We start from the raw sequence: 21,196 nt of genomic DNA on the forward strand, positions 1-21,196 counted from the left end.
AGCTCAGTTTGCCTGGTCTAGTTTTAGCCCGAAATTTAATACTTTCAACGTCAAATCCGGTTTTGAACTTACTGATACAATATATGCTGTTTCTTTTGTTGAAGCTCTTTCAAAGTTTCGGCAAACATTTCGGTTGCTATCTTCATTGTAAATTCCCGGAAGACGAAAACCCTCTGGCCGCAAAAGCCCAATGATAAGAATTTATGATAATTTTGCCACGCGTAAACCTAGTTTCCATCTCTGTAGTGGGATATTGCTTGTTGACTGGTGACTATCAGCTTCTTAAACAGTTGGTTGAAAAGGAAGCAGTGAGATAGAATTTTGTTCGATGTTATCAGTTTGGTGCTTGTCATGACGCAACACTGAGCATTTTTAATAAAAAGGTTAATTTCAGTGTCCACAAATATTCATGATTGGTTCCTGTACTGAGAAAAATGCACAGTGTATTCCGGTTAATTGGGACACATCGGGACTAGACCACTTTGCCCCAATTATGCGAAGTTCCACGTAAAGAGTTAAAAAGGTTTGTTCTTTAAGATTTGTCCCAAATAAACGGCTACCCCGATTAACCGATGGCCCAAATTAACCGGAATCTATTGTATTTAGTCTTCAATTCGACAACGTATTTTTCTAAGATAATATGTAATATTATTCTCCCTTTTATTTCCATTGAACCTAACGGGCTAAAACAGTTTTTTCTGTGCAAATTACACTGTAGACTCTCTAATGTGAAATTTATCAAAAATACATCGTAAAATAGGCGCTTTCTTAGATTATCAGGCAATATTTAATCATTATGTGTTTATTTTATGTAATTTACAGAATACACCCGTAAGAAACCAAGTTTGCCACTCCCATAAAAATGGTATCTGTTCACGGGACATTGCCAGAATCCACTGATTGCGAGACTCGCTCAACTCACTCCGTCAGCGGCATAAAGATTTTGTGGACTTTGCCCCCAGTTTCTTTCATCCCCCTTTGACATGTACACAATATGATTATATCAGTGATAATCCATACTGCTTATGATGACTAGGTGTTCTGTGCTAATAGTAAATATTTACAAGCGCCTTTTTGTTTTACGATATATTTCATATACGCTTTTTCACACTTTATGAAATGATGTCAACCGTGCAATGTAATCTTCTTAAGTTGCATCCTGACCCTTCTGTAGCCCGTTTTAATCAGAATCCTTCAAACGCCTAAAAGCAAACGATTCTCTTTGATACTGTCTTATTACTTATAAAATCCATCTTAACTTTAACTTATCACATTATGCCAAAGCTTGGTTTGCGCCAACGAACTTTAATATTGAACTTTCTTTGCAATATTTCCTCTTGAATGGCCTCATAAGTTAAGGTTGAAAGAAAGGAGACACGTTATATTTTGATTTCTCGCTGTTATACAGAGTGATTCAAAAGGTTAGGGCCAAACTGACGGAGCGTATAGAGAGACTCAAAGAGAACAACTTTCGAATAGGAATCCATGTCCTCCGAAGTTATCCTGAGTCAGTCGAGGCCATTGAAGGTAGGGAAGTCTGATAACATACCGCTGAAATAACCAGCCCAGATGCTTCTGTAGAATCTGACGGGATACGTGTGATTCAAAATTAAGCTAGTAGGAGAATAGGAAAGTACGATTATTTCAGCGGTATGTTATCAGACTTCCCTACCTTCAATGGCCTCGACTGACTCAGGATAACTTCGGAGGACATGGATTCCTATTCGAAAGTTGTTCTCTCTGAGTGCCTCTATACGCTCCTTCAGTTTGGCCCTAACATTTTGAATCTTCCTGTATATACCTGCTATAGATTGTTCACTGACTTCATTGCTCAGTAATATCACTCCAGCCTTTCGTTTATACTCCTGCAATTCAAAACAGTGGTTACAGAACCCGAAGACTTAGCACTGATATTACCAGAAGCCTCCATTAGACGCGATAATATCTCTCCAAGATCATTCTGAATGTTATACGCAAATGTTTTATCGTTCTTGCAAGTGGATGATTCTGAACAGATTTTCCCATCAGTGTCCTTTGTGTTCCTCGTCATAATTACACGTACAGCCCATCATAACCTACCAGTACTCTGTGACCTGTATAAATCACGATGTTCTCCGTTACTTAATAAGGTATCTGGTATTCTCCCTTCAGGTGTTCGACTAGAAATTAGTATGCATTTCTCATCTTTCCCATACATGGTACACAGGATATAATAAATATTATATAAAGTGTTGTAGGCCTACTTAACGATGAAATCATTATTGTAAATCACGCAATAAAATATATGATACAAGATGGCGTTGTCACGGAGTGTAAACCCGTGTAATTTCTCGATCTTTTCAAAAACAGCTGTATATTTGATAGTCGTCTTAGTTTAACTGTTTTTTTTATAGCTGGGTGCATAACTTATACTTTTATTCTACAGGACTATTATGAACAAGAACGTTCTGTGTAGAATTATTCAGGCTGTAAACACACATTTTAACTCGTGAGTACAAAACCTGACAGTAGTTGCTGCTTGTGACATAATGGCCACAATTCATGTTTAAATGAACTCCTCTAGGGTCCTCCATAACAGTGTATTGTAAAAGTTCAAAGAGAAAAGTAATTTGCATTTAATTTTCTAGTTATCAGGTTAAGCCCCACTCAAAAGCTATTTCAATGGTCAATAAATTAGGTTTGCAGAAGGATTGTAAGGCGCATTGTAGTGGCTGGTCGCTGTAGGAGGGCTTCCAATCCACTGGGGCGCATCTCACTCTCTGGTCACAAGATTCCAGCGTTTCGATTGTCAGTGGACAGGTTCAATACTGGGTCATTATCAACGATGTACGAAGTAAACAATAATTTAGGTTTTTATTACTCAGAATGGCGTTCGGAACTACTGAATCCCAAAGTTTCCATACTTTATTCATTATGGGTGTGTTTAATTCTTGCTTTATTAAATACATTGTATCAACTGAAGAATTTAACGTTGTGTGAAACATAACTTGGAATTTTCCGAAAATGCTAAGGAAAGTAACGTAGGTCACTGTGTCTCTGTCGAGACTCGAACCCAGTAATGGCCTATAGGAATTTTACTAAAGTTTATATTGTCCGTATCATTTGTTGTGGTGTTTTGTTATCAAGGGAGGTGGGGAGGGTTGAAGGTTAATATGTCACATGTCCTGAATCACCCTGATGACGGAGGCAGTATGGCCTCTGAAACGTTGGTAAACATCGACCAGACTACACAGCGCAACAACCCAGAAGACAGAAATCTTCATACTCATCGCCCTGATGACGGAGGCAGTATGACCTCTGAAACGTTGGTTAACATTGACCAGTCTACACAGCGCAACAACCCAGAAGACAGAAATCTTCATACTCATCGCCCTGATGATGGAGGCAGTATGACCTCTGAAACGTTGGTTAACATCGACCAGACTACACAGCGCAATAACCCAGAAGACAGAAATCTTCATACTCATCGCCCTGATGACGGAGACAGTATGACCTCTGAAACGTTGGTTAACATTGACCAGACTACACAGCACAACAACCAAGAAGACGGAAGTCTTCACATTGATTAGTTTGTACTCTGGTATGAAGCGGTCGAAGAAGGCGACATTATTTTAGGTTTCTACTTTATGTATACTATGTACAAGCAGGAATGACGTAGTAATGTATGCGGATTACATTTTCAGCCTACTTTTACTCATTTTAATAAGGAAACAAACTTATGTTATGATACTTATGTATCAGCGTGTCCTTGAGCCCTGTCAGTATGTTTGGAACAAATCCATGGATTTTCACGAGTATCTTACTAATAAATGTCACGCCCACTCTACGCTTTAAATTTCCTTACACCGATAATGCGTACCTACGTAATGTTCGTGTGAATTTTTTAAGGGGGCGGCATAATACTACGTTATATTAATATTTTTGTATGGGCCTTGTTTAAAACTTCAACATGAGAACCGCTTGAAATATTAACTACATTAGCTTTCAGTCTGATGGCGATAACTGATGTACATTTGAAGTTAATCTTATACGGTATTATTTGGAAGTAGGTAAGATGTCAGGTTCTAACTTGTCGTTCTGATGATGGAAGCAGTAAACTCTACTGAGACGCCGGTCAGTATGTAGCAGACTACACGTCGCAACATCCCAGTAGATAATAATTTTACTGGATGGACACACCAAGAACTTCTGTTTAATATCTATTTTAGTTTTTCATTTTCTGAAGAGAGGCTGTGAGCTGTGTTGTAAAGTTGTTAGTTAATCCTTTGAAGCACGAATTGCGTCTAAATAACATTCACAAATTTAGTTAATGCCTGAAAGAAAACTCAAACGCGTCTCCATTACAAATAAATTTGTTAAATCTGTTTGGGGAAATGAAAAATCTCCCTTACTCGGAGACAAGCCGTGGGCCGGAAGAGATTGGTATAGTCTCTGTTTATTCTGAGAATAATGAACCAATACATGATTTCTGTGGCTAAAATTCAGAATTCTTAACTGGTAAAGCAGTTGGTATAATATATTGAAGACCTAACAAATACAAATATGGTGTCCATGTGAATTTCGAAATTAAATCTGAGAAATTAAATGTTGTGCGACAATGTATTACTGTAATTTATTCACAGAAATCGGTTAGTAGTTATATAGTTATTTATTTATAATTTTTCACGCCTCGCTGTACGGAAAATACACATGTTTCTCTCTCTCCCCCCCCCCCCCCCAAATCAGAACTTCTTGTACTCTTACGGTGAACCATTCTGTATCGCGTATTTCTGTTTACTCACATCCTCCAAGTCAGGCTTAAGTTAAGAACATTTAACAGTCTTAAGCAACAGATTATTTAGAAACACGTAACATTTTCTTAGAAGTAGTAATGTTTACGAAACATTTTAACAACTATAATTTTAAAGCTTGTCAATAAATATCCTTCCTCGGTGACTTTCAGCAGAACTAATATATTACTTGCATGCAACTGAAACAAACTTTAGAAGTACTAGCTGTTAACATGGATCATGACTTTAACATTAGGTTTCAACAGACCTACTAGGCTTGCTAATAATAGTGTCCGGTAAATCTGGAAAGTGTACAAGTACTTTCTGGACTTCAAGAAGCAGGTGGCTGGTCTGTAAAATTCAATAATTAAACATAACCCCAAATTAATAATGATATATTTCGAGGACGTTATAAATGCTGCTGTGTCACGACATAATTTGGCAAACCGAGCGATTTACTACTTATAATTACCACATCAGTATTTTGCCAAATCGTTTTCAGTTTCATAATAACAGAATCACTAACTTAACAAATGTCGATCGCTGCACAAAAGTTCAAAACTGCATATTGAATTGCAATGATATTGTTTTGAGGTAAGTTGGCGTTACCATTCTAGTATTACTAGTGACACAGTATGATGTATATAGTTCGTGAAGAGTTTTTTTAAAAAAATATTGCGAACTAGTGTAATCTAATACTGACAAATGCAATTGAACTAGTTTTAGACATGCTGACACACTATAGTAAGGTCAAGAGCACTTACGTTTTTTTGGCGAGGTGGTGAAGAGCAAGGTGATAGGCTCTGCGCGCGCACCTCCACTCGTTCTACCCGGCCGTTCCGTGCACCGACCAGGCCGTGCCGAGTGCAATCTTCACAGCACTAGGGAGCTCAGCTAGCAAGTAATCTAGTTCCTACTGTAACTTGGTAGTACGATTCAGAATTCTGATGGGGATATAATTCTAAGCAATACACAGAGTTTAATAAAAGGCATTCTACATTTAACACATATCTAGAGGGCTCATATAAGTAATTAACATTAGAATATAAAGTTTTTAAAATGGTTTTTTCAACAGATTAAATTATATTCACTGATGTAAATGCAAGTAGTTATGAATTTCGCTTCTTTCTACCCATACATACGCTGTTGTCTGATTACGGACTGGAGGATTGGAGTTCGATCCCTGGTAGGGAAAAGATTTTTCTTTTAGCCTCTGCATCTAGACTGGGACCAACGAAGCCTCGTATAAATTGGGCACCAGGGGTAAAGAGCGGCCGGGGTGTGACGCTGACCACACTCCCCCATCTAGTGCCGAGGTCAAACCCCCCCCCCCCCGGCAAGCACAACATGACGCGTAGCAGGTCAACTTTACTTTACGTGTGCAGTTAGAATTCTTTTTTGCACATTTTTTCTACTCCAACTTCTCAACTCCATTTATAACTCTTACGTCTTGTGTAACTATATTTCTGCAGCCATCTCTATATTTGTATGGCAGGATACTATACAAAATGGCGTGCCATGAACGACTTGAATTTGGAAATTCCGTATTTCCATGCATAAGAGAGACGCTCACTATAATTATACCTCTCAAAGCTCCTGTAATATGTACTGGAAGCCATTGCGTGTTTTGGTTCCATACAAATTAGCACAAGTACATTTTGAACAGCAATACGTATTTATGATCAATTATCGTTAAGTAAGTAATTATGAGCTGCGACTGAGGACGAATCTATGCTTTGTATGTGTACGAATGTAATGTTCTGTAGCTACTATTTGTAGTTTAAAGTTTAATTTACATGTAGCTGTAAGCTTCTGTGAACTGATTTTCTTCATGAAGAGGGTGAAAGTAACAGGACGATCGAGAAAATAGCATTAAACACAAGGAACTTTAAGATTTACACTTCTTGTACAGTGATCAAGTTCAGGAAGATATGGTTGATGGGATATATAAAATGCATTACAGATGTATGAAGTGAAGCTTTCGCGCCGACTGAAGAAGCCCTGAGGATGAGAGCAGAGACTGTTCTCGAAACGTTGGCAGAAGACATGGTTTATTCATCGTTCAGAAACCTGACGCTGCTTGTAACCCGAGAGTCTTACATCAATGCATTGTAGACGTTACAAATACATACGTTTTAGTTGATAAATCTTAAAACAAGAGATAACTTGGAATGCCGAGGAGTAGACGGGAGTACAGTGTGAGAATTTGGAATAGTTTAATTTCTTGATTATGTGAGCGACTGTCAGATTCTGAATAAGGACTTTGCTCCATGGAGAGTGTTTGCATAAGAAATTTGTTTTGTTGTGGGCAAAAATAATCAGTAAACCAGAGGGTGGTCTGGCGTTCTGGGAAACTAGGTCTTCGAGACCAATTGTGAGCTTAACTGTATTTGCTTGTTGAGCACGTAGCCTGCCCTCTCGTGTTGTTTAAAAATACTGAGGAAGCTAGCATGAGTGTAATTTAATTTTAAACCATAAAATATTTCTGAAAGTCAACCTCACTCTCTTTCGTTCTATGCTTAATCATTAATGTAATTTAATTGGAGCTGAAGCCTTGCTTTGTGCCTATAACATAGTTTCACACAAGTGATCTGTAATAGTTATTTGCTCTTAAACTGAAACTCTGGACTGATAATAACAAATGTGTGCCTGTAGATGACACATTATCTTTGTGTTCACTAAACAGCTTTAATACCGACAAATGTTTTGTGTTCGCAATGAAATTGACGGGTCAAATAAAGGACGTTCTTTGTCCCCAAAATGGAATTTAGGAGAGAGGGGCATTGCTTCCTCAATAACCAGTCCACACACATTTGGACGTCTCTAAATAAATATGCAAAAAATAAACAGATCGTGCGTAACCTTGATGTTTTGTACACCATCTGTTAATATAATCAAAAAGATACACACTGTTTTCACCTGTACGTTAAATATATTATTTAAATTTTAAATATAATACGGCTTTAAAATTGTTATAGGCTATAGAATTATGTAATAGATGGATTTAAAAGGTAACAAGATTGGGCGGAATGTCTGAAGAAGTTAAATGTAATTGGGTTTCTAGTATGGAAATTGGGATTGCATGTGGAGGGACGCTTGGGGCATTGACTGAGCTGAGTGCCACCTGTCGGTACGGTAAATAGCATCCAGACTGTTATTAACAGGCCCACACTGCAACAAGGTGCTGAGATGTTAGGTTGCCCTCCCTTCGCTTGTTAGTGGATCTTCGCTGAACACTGTATAAGGGAGATAATTACCTCGTTACATCTCTTCTTCCGATAAAAAATTTTATTTGAATTCACATAGGGTGTCCGAAAAGTATTGTGTGTTAATACAGGATATGAGAGTAGACAATAAATTTGGGCTGTTTTCTTAAAATAACAGAAAATTATATCTACAAAGAAACATCGCTAAACTACACAAAATTATCTGTGCATATACGCTATTCAACAAATCTATAACTTGAGCGTTGTAACAAACAGATCAAAAAATACAAGTAATCGAATACCTTGGAAAAGAACCATCTCTTCTCTTTTACCACATTGGCTTAAGCAATATTATTGCAATGATATGTATTTCTTCTTTGTGCGTGTCTGTAATAAAGAATATATCTTAGATTTATAAGTTTTAATAGCCTATTGTTAAGCCTATGACACGTGAAAAAACAAATACGACTTTAAGAAACAAGACAAGAAACAAAAAAAGTGATGAAGATTTCTGTCTTATGGGTTGTTGCGCTGTGTAGTCTGGTTCATGTAACATCAACCAGACTACACAGCGCAACAACCCAGAAGACAGAAATCTTCATACTCACCGCTGTGAGAACCTCAAATCTTACAAAAAAGTGATGCATTGCAAATCTATGATGTGCGTGCGGTATTACACCTTAACCTTCGAATAGAAAGGACAAGAAAAATACTAAAATGTGGGTTTAGGTTCGTAAGATCAGTAGCAGATACATTGTTGGTCGTCTGGGTTACATCATCGTTTCGAAGGGACATACTGTCTCTATCTTTGGCTCCTAAGTTGGAGACAGATGAACATCATTACCTACCCACAAGTTCCCAAGGCGGTGTAACCCAGACCACAAACATCGACATATTCATCGCCACCAAAACTTCAAATATCACATCGTAAATAAGTAAAGCATCGTGTTTCAGATATTCTGAACGTTGTCAGAAGTGTATCAAATCGCAGGGATCGTCAGCTGAAATCGAATGCGTTCAGTTCGGTTTGAGTAACACCCCTCCCCTCCCCACACACACGGAGTGCAACTTTTGAAATGTTATGGTGAAACCGAAAAATATAAAGTATTATCAGCGACTCGTGAAAAATTTGCGTGTCACTTGATTCAAATCCACATTCTATTCTTCAAGATTCATTTTAATATTATTCTTTAGTCTACTTGCGAAACTCACAGGTTGTCTCTTTCCTTCAGCCGTTCTTACCCCTTGCTACATGTCCCGCCAATCTCACAATCACACTTTATATAGTATTGTGTGAAGAGCACGCTTATAAGTTATGGAGTTAGGAACACCCTCGTGTAATTTTCGTCATTCTTCTGTTACTTTCATCACATTTGGTCAACGAAGTCTACTCCGTGTCTGTTTACAAAGTGGCTTAGTCTGTCTTATGACCTTACATTCAGAGGCCAAGTTCCACAATCATATAAGTCAAACTTCAAAAAAAATTAAAAAATGTCGAAAAATGTTGGTTTTGTGCGCGTTTTAGACAATTTCCAGCATTTTTTGATATTTCGAAATTTGGGATTTTTTTTTCAAAATTCTTTCCATCCGAAAATCACCAGAACACGTCTCTGTCCCGCCACACCCCTTCACTCCTAGACCCAGGCTCTTCCACACACAGACTGCAGGCCAAATTATTAAGGTATCTGTTTTCTGCGATATTGTGTCGTCATGGACTATCACTTATTCGGAGTAATGCATCACAAAAGGTCATTAGGATACGTTCAGACTTCCGGTTATCCTGTCCGAATTAATTATTAATATGATTCTCATGCACTTTTAGTAGTAGTAAAAATAATTATCCATTCTTTAGTTAAAAGTTATGCGTCACCCATTAACTCAGCATTTTCACTAATAAGATGGGAAATATTATTATTTCCAAAAGTAAATAAAAGTGCTGTGAAAAGAAGGTATTTCGTTATTAGTTCTTATTTAGGAATTATGGACGTCCCTGACTTCGTCGCTGTTAAAAAAAATTTCCGTGTAGTTGTATGCATTGCTCCGTCGGACTCATCTTTTGAGGAAAGCATGGTTTATTTTTTATCATGTCCGTGTGTCCATATGTGCACCTTTGTGCTACTTCATAACTTTTGAAACTGTGATTCTGTCTAGCCAGCCTTATCTAGTTAATTAAGATTCTTTATCGACATATTCTTGAGTGTCTGGGATAAGCTTTAACTAGGTGTGAACATTTGTTTAAATTTTCTTTGGACGAAAAATATGTATAAACACTGTCTTGTTTTCCTTCCAGTCAGTGTTTGAGGAAAAGTATTTCCAAACTTCGTGTAAATCCGATTTACAAAGAAATAAGCACCAGACCTCGTTATCGATGATCCATGGTTGTGAAGCTTTAAAAATGAAATTATATATGAGATTGGAAATAGAAAATTACTAGTCTGTCGTTTCTCTTTATAGTCTTTGTTTTCATGACCCAGAGTTTTTTTTATTGTAACAACCCTAATAAAGAGGTCGCACCATTATCTGTGCTACTTTGTAATTTTCTCTTTCCCGAGAATTTCGACCTTAAATTTACTACTAATTTGACGTGTTACACCTGCCACCTGCAGTTGGACAGATATAATGACCTCGGAAAATGCGCCCATGGTCTCCTTCTTGGTATGAAGCTGTATGTGAGTTTATCACTGAATGCATTCTTAGGGGTAACCAAAATGATAGTTTGGTTCGTGCATGTCGCCATATTGGAGCGGTGGTTATGAGAGAGGAGAATTGGTAGAATGGAGCAAAGTGATAGCAGCTAGTGTACAATATGATTAATTTCTCTTATAATAGTCATATTTATACGAATTGTTTTGTTATGTCGATCGGTGTTAGTACAGTACTGAATCACTCGAACGCTGGCTTCGAATGCCGTTCAAAGCATGGGTATATTTCTATGTTTTTCTCTACTGAGATCTTCTGGTAAGCAAATCCAAGAGATCCTACCTATTGTCTAAATAAATTCGTGGTTTCAGAAGGTAATTATGTATTGGAACAGGTCACAGGAATATTCGTATAAACGGAATAGCTATTTGTCGTTTACGGCGATGTGGACCCAGAAGCTCAATATCTGCATTTGTCGTTAATCGAATACTCAGCTGATTAATGTAAATAGTCCTTTATATTTTAGTTCTCATGTTTATTTATATAGCATAAGGTAAGGCAAAGTATTTTTAACTGCGTTTTAGCAAGCTTCTTTACAATATACATGTAAGAAATATAACCTACTTTTCTTTCTGCTTATGAAAGAACAAGTTTATTCTTTGAAACATTATTAGTAAGTTATTTGTATGGGTTCCACGTTAGAGCTATTGACAGGTATTAATCGAGTTTCGTAAATATAGATATTAATATTATGGCGTTTGATGTCACCCACTTTCTAAAATTCTAAAGCTTCCATGTCATTAACAAAAGTAACATTTCAGCAGCACGTTCAATGTTAGATCGATGATAAATCCGTTTAATGAATTGTGTTGCTGTGTTACATAATGACAGATGTTATTAAATTTTGTACTTTATGTTCCATAGATTTTGAAGGAACGTGTGTAGTTACAATGTTGTAACCCAGCCAGACACTTTTGCGTGAGTTCGAGTGTTGCATCGTAACTAATGAAGTACAGTCCTTTTACTACAGTTAATAGTCTTGCTTGTATGATCACAAGCGCACATCACTAGACTGTTAACCTGAACCACGTGAGTTTAGCCTATTCCGTCACTCATCACTTTTAATATCTGTAGTCCCACCTACGTTTAGAGCTTCGAAGTTGTCTCTTGGTTTGTTCTGAGTCGGCGTCGAGAATCTCTGCGTCGAATTTCCAGCGTTGTGTAGTGCTTCCGTTTAGCTCATGTTTGAAAAAAATGTAAACTTCATTATGCGTCTCGTTTATACGCTTCACGACGCTCTGCATCGATTTCCCAGCGTCGTGACTTTTGGTTTCCCAGGCCTATGTTCGCTACTGATAGCATCTTGAGTCAGCGTCGCTTTTCAAAGGTCGTGTCTTGTTTCTCTGATGTCATGAATCTTGAGGCGGCGTCGTGACGACAGGCGTCCATTTGCCAGCGTTTTGTATCATCCGTTTAATAAGTCCATGTACGCTACATGGGGAATCTTGGTGTTCTGACGCTCGGCTTTGGTTTGTGTGTATCCTATCCTGTGGCGTCTCGACATTCCTCTTGTCTTGATTTGGAGTTAAACTTCAGTAGGTGTCGCGACAATTAATGTCGTGTCTGAGGTCATCCAAAGATTCATCTACTATACGTACATGAAATATTTGTCGTCGTCGCAATAGTAGGCGTCAGCACGTTCGACGTCGGTTTGTCAGCGTCGAGTCTTGACGCCGTTATTGTTTCGTTCACTTTATCCGAGCTGCAGAAATTATCGTCACTGGGAATCAAACCCAAGATTATTTGTATGGGTTCTGGATTTCGTTTCTGTGATCTGATTTTCGAAACAAATTACTTTGGTTACTCTGATATATTCTCTTGGGCTCATGAAAGAAACATGGCCATTTGGTGAAAATCTGTTTATCCGTTATCGAGCTATAAAGCGAACAAACACATAAAACATAATTTAAACTTTAAATGAAACATTTTGTAGTCAATCTTCGGCTTTTAAAGGTGTATATACTTACAGTTCACATCCTCTTCATTCGTAATTTCGATTGCTCGTAATAATGTAAGCGTCATTGGGTTAAAACTATCTTTTTCCTTTCAGTTTATTTTTAGGATAGCCAAATAGCATTTTGACAGTAGTATTTTCCTAATTTATTTATGTTCACTTGTAGTAATTGACACAAATAAATGAACAACGAAAAACTGTATTTAAAATTTAACAGCCCAGCTGGAAATGAATTTGGTCCGGTGTGATTTCGAAATATTAAATTTTGTAACAGGTCTGTTTCGTCACAATGAATCAGTTGGGTCTGCAACAGGGCAAACAGAAATAAATAAATGCCGGTTATTTATTTTTGACATCCGAGTTGCCTCTCTGCTTTTTGTATTTTAATTACTGGACCAATTTTTAGCTAATTTCCTTCTATCTGAAATCTTTGATAACAACGCTTTCATCTTGAATCGAGGTAGACGTGTTAACGTGAGTCAAAATAGTCATGCTTACTGAGGGCCTTAAACTTTCAGAATCATAATCTGAAAATTAAATCCTGATTTGCTCAATTGTTTCTCCTCGTAACAACCTTATCAAAGATAACTGTTAATTCGTTTTGTAACATTTTACGATGCAGTTATTCCAAGTAAATTTAAATGTTGTTTGCAGCGTAGGGTTAGATACACTGCTGTGTCTCAACAAAACTGCCGACGTCTTGTAATAGTCGATTTTCGCAATCCTTTAGAGATGTAAAACACGTGTTATTTCACAACACAAACATCTTTCTTCAAATTTAAGACAATTTGCAGGTCTTAGTATAGATTGGGCGCTGAAAATGTTCTATGTTTATCACATAAGCATGTCAACGTTACTTGTTTTCGAACTGCTTGTGTTATATAATAACCATTGCAAAAAAAAAAAACCTGTCCAAATTCCTCTATCTATATATTCCGCCCAAACAAACGTGACAGAAATAAATAACATAAAATGGTAGCATGTTTGTAGCTGAAATAGAGTAATTGAAAAGCTCTGAAGGGCTGTAACATCGTGGCAAATAATCAGCATGCCGTTGGTCACACACACGTTCCCCTGTGTTTTCTGTCTGTCCTCTCACCCCGGAGATCAAACCAGGTGTAATCTCTAATCACGGAGCGGTCGAAAATTAAATCACTGAAATATACATGAGCCACGCTGCATAACAAATCATGCGTCACACTACATGATTGCCAATTCTGAATCGCATGTTTTATTTATTTTAGCTGGTCTCATATGTCTCCATCAGACGGACATTTAGAACACAAGGATAATTCTTGTCGGACAATTTAAGGCTGAGTAATTTTTCAAATAATTTCCATCACATGATTTGTACGTCGGGATAATCAGGCATTTGGTGACGTAGGCTTAAGTCCAGGGTCCGAGACTGTTCTGCCTAATTTATGTAGCTGACTTTTGAGTATAAGCTCTTGAATCAGAAGATGACATCCAATCATCCATCGAAAAATTGTATCGATCCGTAATCAAAACAAACGGAGTTTCTATTCAACGTAAATGTCTGTAAATAAAGTGCTTATGTTTTAAACTATTGGATTGTTTTAAAACACCAACTATTAAAAATGTTTCTATTCAATTAATACGTTTTCGCGTCACTATGAATAATGCCTATGAGATAAAGAAGTGTTAAAGTCTCTAGGAATGTCACTAAAATCAAGATCTCTGATCTGATGTTACCCTTGTGCTGTTAGCCGTAAAGCAGTGGATTAGTAAAGTAAATTCCTATGATGTCACGCCCTTAATTCGAATATTTACCACTTTTACTCTTTTACGGAATTGTTTAATTTACACAGTATAAACAAATTAAGACACAAAGGTTTATTAACAAATTTATAGACAAGTTTGTAACATGTCACTGCAGAATTTCGCGTGTGAAATTGCTTAGTCTAGCGAGTGAAATATTCCGTTCAATCAATCAGTCCCACCGAAATACAAACTCAATATTTTTCAAACATCTGTCACCATACTAAAAGTCCAATATCCTACACTGAGCGAGGCTCGGTATCTCACCAGTTTAAGAAGTTCTTAAGTCGCCATGATGGCAGATACCTAGGTCGAGTTGCTTTCTGACAGAGTACATCTTTTACAGCGTTTCACGAAAGTCCGTAAAATAAGTTTGTCTTTCGTTTAAGATAGTTTTCTAACGGAGATGATGAAATCTCATAACGATCTCGTAACAGACAGAATAACAATGTTATTTGAAATTCGAATCTCGTACATCCGCGTTCTGACACTAGAGCTTGGGTAGGCCAAACACCTTGCTGATGGAACACAGAGCAAGCGATAATTACACTGTTCACAAACCATTATATTCCTGCTTCGGTGACATGAAGAAAGATCTGGAACTTGCGCAATGCTGACGTGACCAGCATATTTAAAGGACATAGTAGTAAACTACTGCACATTTACGTTTTATATTCTCGGTGTATTTTTTAAAGGATTTACCAATGTGATAATTCAACAGACAGAATCCATATAGTATTTTCCACGGCATTTTAAGCTACTGTACCTGTTAATGTGAATAACAAATACTGTCAAAATAATAGTGCAATTTACTTTATTTGTTGAACGAATGTCGCATTTGAGATCACTGATAATGGCCTCTTGGGGCTGAAACCCGTCTGTTATTAATTGTGATTGACATTTGTGTTAAGTTAATTGACAGACGGTTCACGTGTAGTGTAGTTCCCGATGACATGATATTCAGCAGAAGTATTGCGGAAATCTGTAAATTAATTCAAAAGTAATTAGGGGCGGAAACATTTAAAGACACAGATGCCCACACACGGACACATGAACAGATTTTAATTTGCAGGTACAAAAGTAGGTTAATGAAAAGCTACAGGGAAATGGGAAGAAGAAATTATTGTCGGTGCAAGGATAAAGGGGGGTAAGTACAAATTTTAAACCGAAGTAGCCGGTGTTTTTTTGATTTAGGGCCTATGTTTCATATTAAGTCTAAGCTTACTTGTAATTTAGCAAAACTAATGCTTCAGTCTTAGGCCGAAGTTCATACTTAAATTGTGTAGTCGTATTTGTTTCAAATATAAGTAGGCCTACACTTGATTTCTGTCAACTTTACGTAAATTACTTTTCGCTTTTTGAACTTTTAGGAATCACACTTCTTCACCCTTACATCGGCGATGCGTTACGATGAATTTAAATTGATCGTTTTCACCTGGAAAATGGAGGAACTTGCGACAAACGTCAGGTTAATATATCAGTGAGTTAGCGGTGGTATTAATTTCGTGGTCTGTAGTATGAAAGTATGTTATTATACAAAATAAGTTTGATACAGTTGAAACATTCTACGAGTACCTGAGACGCCTGTGGCTTATTACATTTTTGCTCAGCTTGTTATTTTATTTTATTATTTGCTTGTTTAAAGACGCTTTAAATTTAGCAAATTACTAGTGGAACGATGAGATGATAGGTGAATAATGGGTTGGGTAAACCGTGGAAGGAAGCGATCGTGGCCTACTTTAAACTGTTATCCCAATATTTTCCTGCAGGAACTGAGGAAACGCACGAAAATCACATGGTCGGGTGACCAGGTTCGAGTTTTTTACTCGGGTCATCCGCTGTACCGCGACACTGGATGGAAGTTTTTTGACTATGTAAGAAACGAAATCATTTAAAGAAAGACTCGGTAAAACTGAGGTTGTAGCGGAGGCTGATTACTGAAGGGATCTAGCGAGTAAAGTTGATAACTTTGGGATTCCAACGGAGGCGATCTGGCATGTAGCGCAAGTCAGGAAATCTCACAGAATCGATGAACTAACATATTGTACTGTGTGAGTCGTGACAGTGACTTACGACAGGCAGTCAAGCTCGCCGACTGGTTTGTAAACGTTGCCTGAAGCAGGAAAGAATTTCTGAGGGTCTAGAGACTCAGACCGGCTCATAACCTAAGAAGACACGCCTCGCTGTGTCTCGAAACTCGTTAACACTTTATTCTGCTGTTTCACCTGTGGCCGTGAAGAGAAAACAATAGAACTACTGGAAATTACAAACGACAGCATGTGAGTAGAAGCTTTGACACTGATTATATTTTAATAATAGAAATGTTTGATCATCATGAGTGTTACACAAAATTAACTAATTAGCATGACGTAAATGTATAAGCGTTTCTTTAGGATTTGTTGTCATGGAATTTTATTGAAGATATGGGTAGTTTATTAATTTATTTAACGACTCCTTCATTGGTAGGATGATAATGAATTTGGAATGATTTTAAACAGTAATTTTCTGGTAACAGTCTGATGAAAAATTTAGTCTGCAACAGTTTGTCTTTGAATATATTTTATTGTATAAATCTTAATTGAATTTCCCCTCAAAAATATACAACGTAACTGTTTTTTTAGTAAGTCTTGTATTTAACGTGTATGTACTTGAGCTCCTAACTACATGATCAGTTCCGATTCAGAATTAATTATGAGATACAGATTTATACACACTCTATAGAACTCTGGACCGCATATAAACCTATTTTGGGTCTAACTACATGGGACATTATCCCCCTCCCCCCGAGAGTAGAATTGGTGGGGATACGTACATTTTTAAAGTAAGGTTTACACCTAAGATTTCAGTGTTCGAAAGTTCACAGAATGTGCTATTAGATTATTAATCAGCGGAATACATTTCTGAATAATCACGACGAAGAATTCTCAGATCAGGGTAGCAGAATTTTTTTCTGTAAAGTCCTCCCGGGCCGTCAACCGCATCAGCTGGTCAAACAAACCGTCGTTTCGGGAACCACCTTTAGTCGTCTTCGTTATCAGTGATCGGATTTCCGGTGATACCGAAGATCCAAGAGGACTTTATTATTGAATTTAGTCGCTGTGAAGGCTTCAGATCATACATCAGCAAATATTTCTTTGCCAACTAAAATTTGGCCGAACGTCACAAACGTTTCGGACTAAAGTGTTTTATAACCTTAAAGTCATATTTTAATACGTCAAATTCTACCATTTTCCAGCCTGGAGGGTTGACACTCTTGTGTAAAATTACAAACATTGAAATAAATTTAACACCAGTGTGACCCTTGGTCTCTGAACCCAACAACGGACTGAGAGAGCCTTAGAATAAAATGTTGTTTGGACCTAAGAAACAAGAAGTGACGGAAATTCATATGATTGAGGTTCTCACGGTGGTGAATTCTTCGTTGTTCTTCAGGATTGTGACGCCGTGCAGACTTGCAGCTATATGCCGACGCTTAAGATAGACATACTGTTCCATCCACACGTCGTCGCAATACAGAACTTCAACTGGAATTTCATACGCTGATCCTTTAATATTTCGGGTGATTATCACAAATAGAATGTAATGTACGATATTGGGAAATATGAGTGAACAATATATTTGAAAACTTCAGTCTAAAGACGAGGGACGAGATTACTTTGACCTACGACAACGAACGTAGAAGCTGGCAAAATTTGCACAGGGTTAAAATACTTCAATTAGGATGCAGATCTCGGAGAAAATGAAATCCGATGTTCTGACTGTATTAGAAATATGCGACGGGCTGTGTTGCCTGCTTACGTCGTATTCGGGGTAAAGACATTCATGGAATGTTGGATGGAATCCATTCCGACATCACTGGAAACGGGCGGCTGCTGACGTAATACGATTTCCACCCTCCAAGACTTCTATGCTCGTTTCATTGACATTGAGAAATCTCCGAGAATTGCATTCCATGATTATGGAGGCAAAAAGTACCTCTGAAAAGTCCGTAAATTTTACCGGACTTCACGGCGCAACATCGCAAAAGACGGACATCCTCTTGATCGTCGCCGTGATAACTTTAAATCTCATCTAATATATTAATTGCGTAAAAATTTTTAGTTTGAGACTGCATTCTGTTGCTTGTGCAACTGTAGGCCGAAGCTTCGTAGCGGAGTTTCAAGGTACCCGCAGGATATGTGAGTTTCCCCAAGGTCACACCGTTAACCGGTTTCACAATGCGAAATGAAAGCAGGTTCTTGGCTCCGAAAGAGGAAAGTACCATTTAGGAGTGGCACGCATTAGATGCAGTGTTTATCTTTATCTGACTTTTCCCATATTACGACGCACTCAAATATAGTTCATTATTTAGTCGGCGCAGTAGTTTTTGGCCGCTGGAGAAGCTGGCGGACGGGCCTACTCTGTGTACCTGAGGTGGCACGGTCAGCGTATTTCTTTTGTTTGGGCGTTCAGTCAGACAAGCTCCTCGGTGCAGTCAGCATTATACCATCGCACAAGTGACTCGCTCCTAGCCTTCCCCTTGAAAATTCCACTGGCCAAAAACTATTGCGCCAACTATATCATGGTACACGATGTTACGTCTTATTTAATTCTGTGTATCATGTGTGTGCATGTTCTTTATATATATGTTATGTATATACTTTATATGAATTAATATTAATAATAATAATAATAATCTTTACACTCATTTGTGTTTTTAAAATAATTACTTGTAACGTGCATTGCAATTCAAGAAAGAATTTAACAGACATTTGAGAAATAAATAATAAATAAATGGAGTTATGGACAACTGATCGGAGGATACTACGATTTAAATTTGGTGGTTTAAAAAGTCGTAATATTTGTAACAAATAGACCTCTACTATAGAAATTATTCCAGAAGACGATTCCTAGCTTATTCCTTATTCTCATCTTTCAGCTTTTACGAATTACGCTCTCTAGGTTGTTCCAATTCAAAAGTAATGCCCGAACGTATGAATGTTCTAGGCTCTCGGTAAGACTTCTTGTGACACTGATCGGTTTCTCGCAAGAGAGAAACTTTTTTTTTCGTTTCTCTTTGTGACAGGATGGAGTCTACTCTGGCAACTTCCAAAAAGAACGGCAGTAAACCTAACTACATCTTTAGGAACAGATAAATATTTCAGCACACTATTTTCAAGTTCACTTACCAATTCCGCATTAAAGAGTTTCATTTTTAAAAAGTGATTTGTGTCAACTATTACTTTTTTACAAACATCAACAGATACATGTTCTGTTAAATGCATGATTTTGATTTGTTTGTTTCGCATTTTAGACAGATTTTACTGGTCTCTAAAATAGGTCAAAACCACTTCGTTCTTTGCCTTTCCTAATTAATATTTCACAGTAATTTTTCATTTGACACCAAAAAAACTTTTCACGTCCAGAAATGAAGGTCACGCGTTTAAAAAATTTATGGCCAGACTGTACAGTGAGCGAGAGAGCGCTCGTGATGGGTCGGGTTTTTCCGTGCAAAATAACCTGAATATCTTCGTTGTAGAATATGTTGTAGCAGGGATTCTCAAAATTTAGCTGGAGCCATGTTGATTCTTTACTCACATCTACGAGGACCGCCGAGACTTTGTGATTATTTTATTTTGTTTTTGGGAATAAGTAACTTTGCCTACTTAGGATACAAACGAAAATTCTATGTCAAATATTTTGGATGTAGCCTCTAAGTTTTGCATTGATTCTATATCTGCAGTTTTTCACTAAGGCTTAAATACAATACGCCATATATTATTTGAAAATCTATCTTTAAACAGAAATTTATAGCTCCAGTTTTATATTAGTTATTAAATTTAGTGCTAAAGAAACTTTTCATTACCTCCTGTTTTATATTGTAAAAATATTATATTAACAAAACGTATTTCAAATATCTTTAATCATACATTATTTCAGAACGAAAATGGCACAAGTGGCTGTCCCACTTCATAATTTCGCCCTACGCGTTACTACCGAGTGAAATGAAGTACGGGGCTGGAGTGTCTTACAAAGCCAGAAACCTCATTTATATTTAATACGATTTTAATTAACTGGAATTACTTTATTCTTCAACGACTGTCGTACTTCATCGCCTTGATATTTATTTATGTTTTAAATTTAAAGATTGTCGCCATATTGAAATGTGTAATTGTAAATACTTTTTTCGTATGGGTCTATGTGACAGAACGTTTATAGAAACAAACCATAGGTAACCTGTGTTAAAACATGCATAAATTTACGTATTTAAATTGTGACAAATCATATATAAGACAGAAACAAGGCAATTGATTTTTTTTCGTGTATAACACGTAAGGAGTATTGAAGTTGACAAGATTACAAAATTGTGGCTCAGATACTAAAGGACAAACACATACACTGTACATTAAACAGAATGACGCTGATACATGAACATTTACGGTAGCAAAAAGTTACAAATGTACGGTCATGTTTCAGACTATAGCAGAATTTCACAATTTTAAGGACCCATCGCTCTATAAATATTTTGTTATGATACGATACATGACCAATACTTTCTCTTCAATACAAGACGCCATTTTTAGTTCAGCTGAAAAAATATGAATCGTATTAGATCTTGAAATATGAAAGAATTAAAAATGAAGCTCAGGGTTAAAGACAAGTTCATAATAGCAAATCATTGAAGTTATCCGGATGCAAACATAGTCATATACATTTTACGAATGAATTAAATTACTGAACCTAATGACTTTGGAAATTACTCCACGCTCTACTTGCGTTACCACGATGAAAATTAATATATATAAAAT

At 37.1% G+C, this 21,196-nt stretch overlaps 1 protein-coding gene across 2 annotated transcripts in view; it reads left to right on the forward strand.

Moving 5' to 3' along the window:
- The window catches only part of LOC110828489 (leukocyte elastase inhibitor), a 42,177-nt gene that overhangs the window by 14,243 nt on the left and 6,738 nt on the right, over positions 1–21,196 (forward strand). Inside the window, exon 1 of one of the 2 annotated variants that reach the window (XM_022061250.2) lies at positions 16,542–16,687. The exons of the other annotated variant lie outside the window; for it this stretch is intronic. The gene's annotated coding sequence lies outside the window, so the exon portion shown is untranslated. Of the gene's footprint in view, positions 1–16,541; positions 16,688–21,196 lie in introns of those variants that run through there. 2 annotated transcript variants of the gene reach the window in all.

Source organism: Zootermopsis nevadensis, unplaced genomic scaffold (assembly GCF_977971745.1).
Source record: "Zootermopsis nevadensis isolate Lab colony 2312 unplaced genomic scaffold, Znev_1.0 Znev_ptg000010l, whole genome shotgun sequence".
Taxonomy (NCBI): Eukaryota; Metazoa; Arthropoda; class Insecta; order Blattodea; family Termopsidae; genus Zootermopsis; species Zootermopsis nevadensis.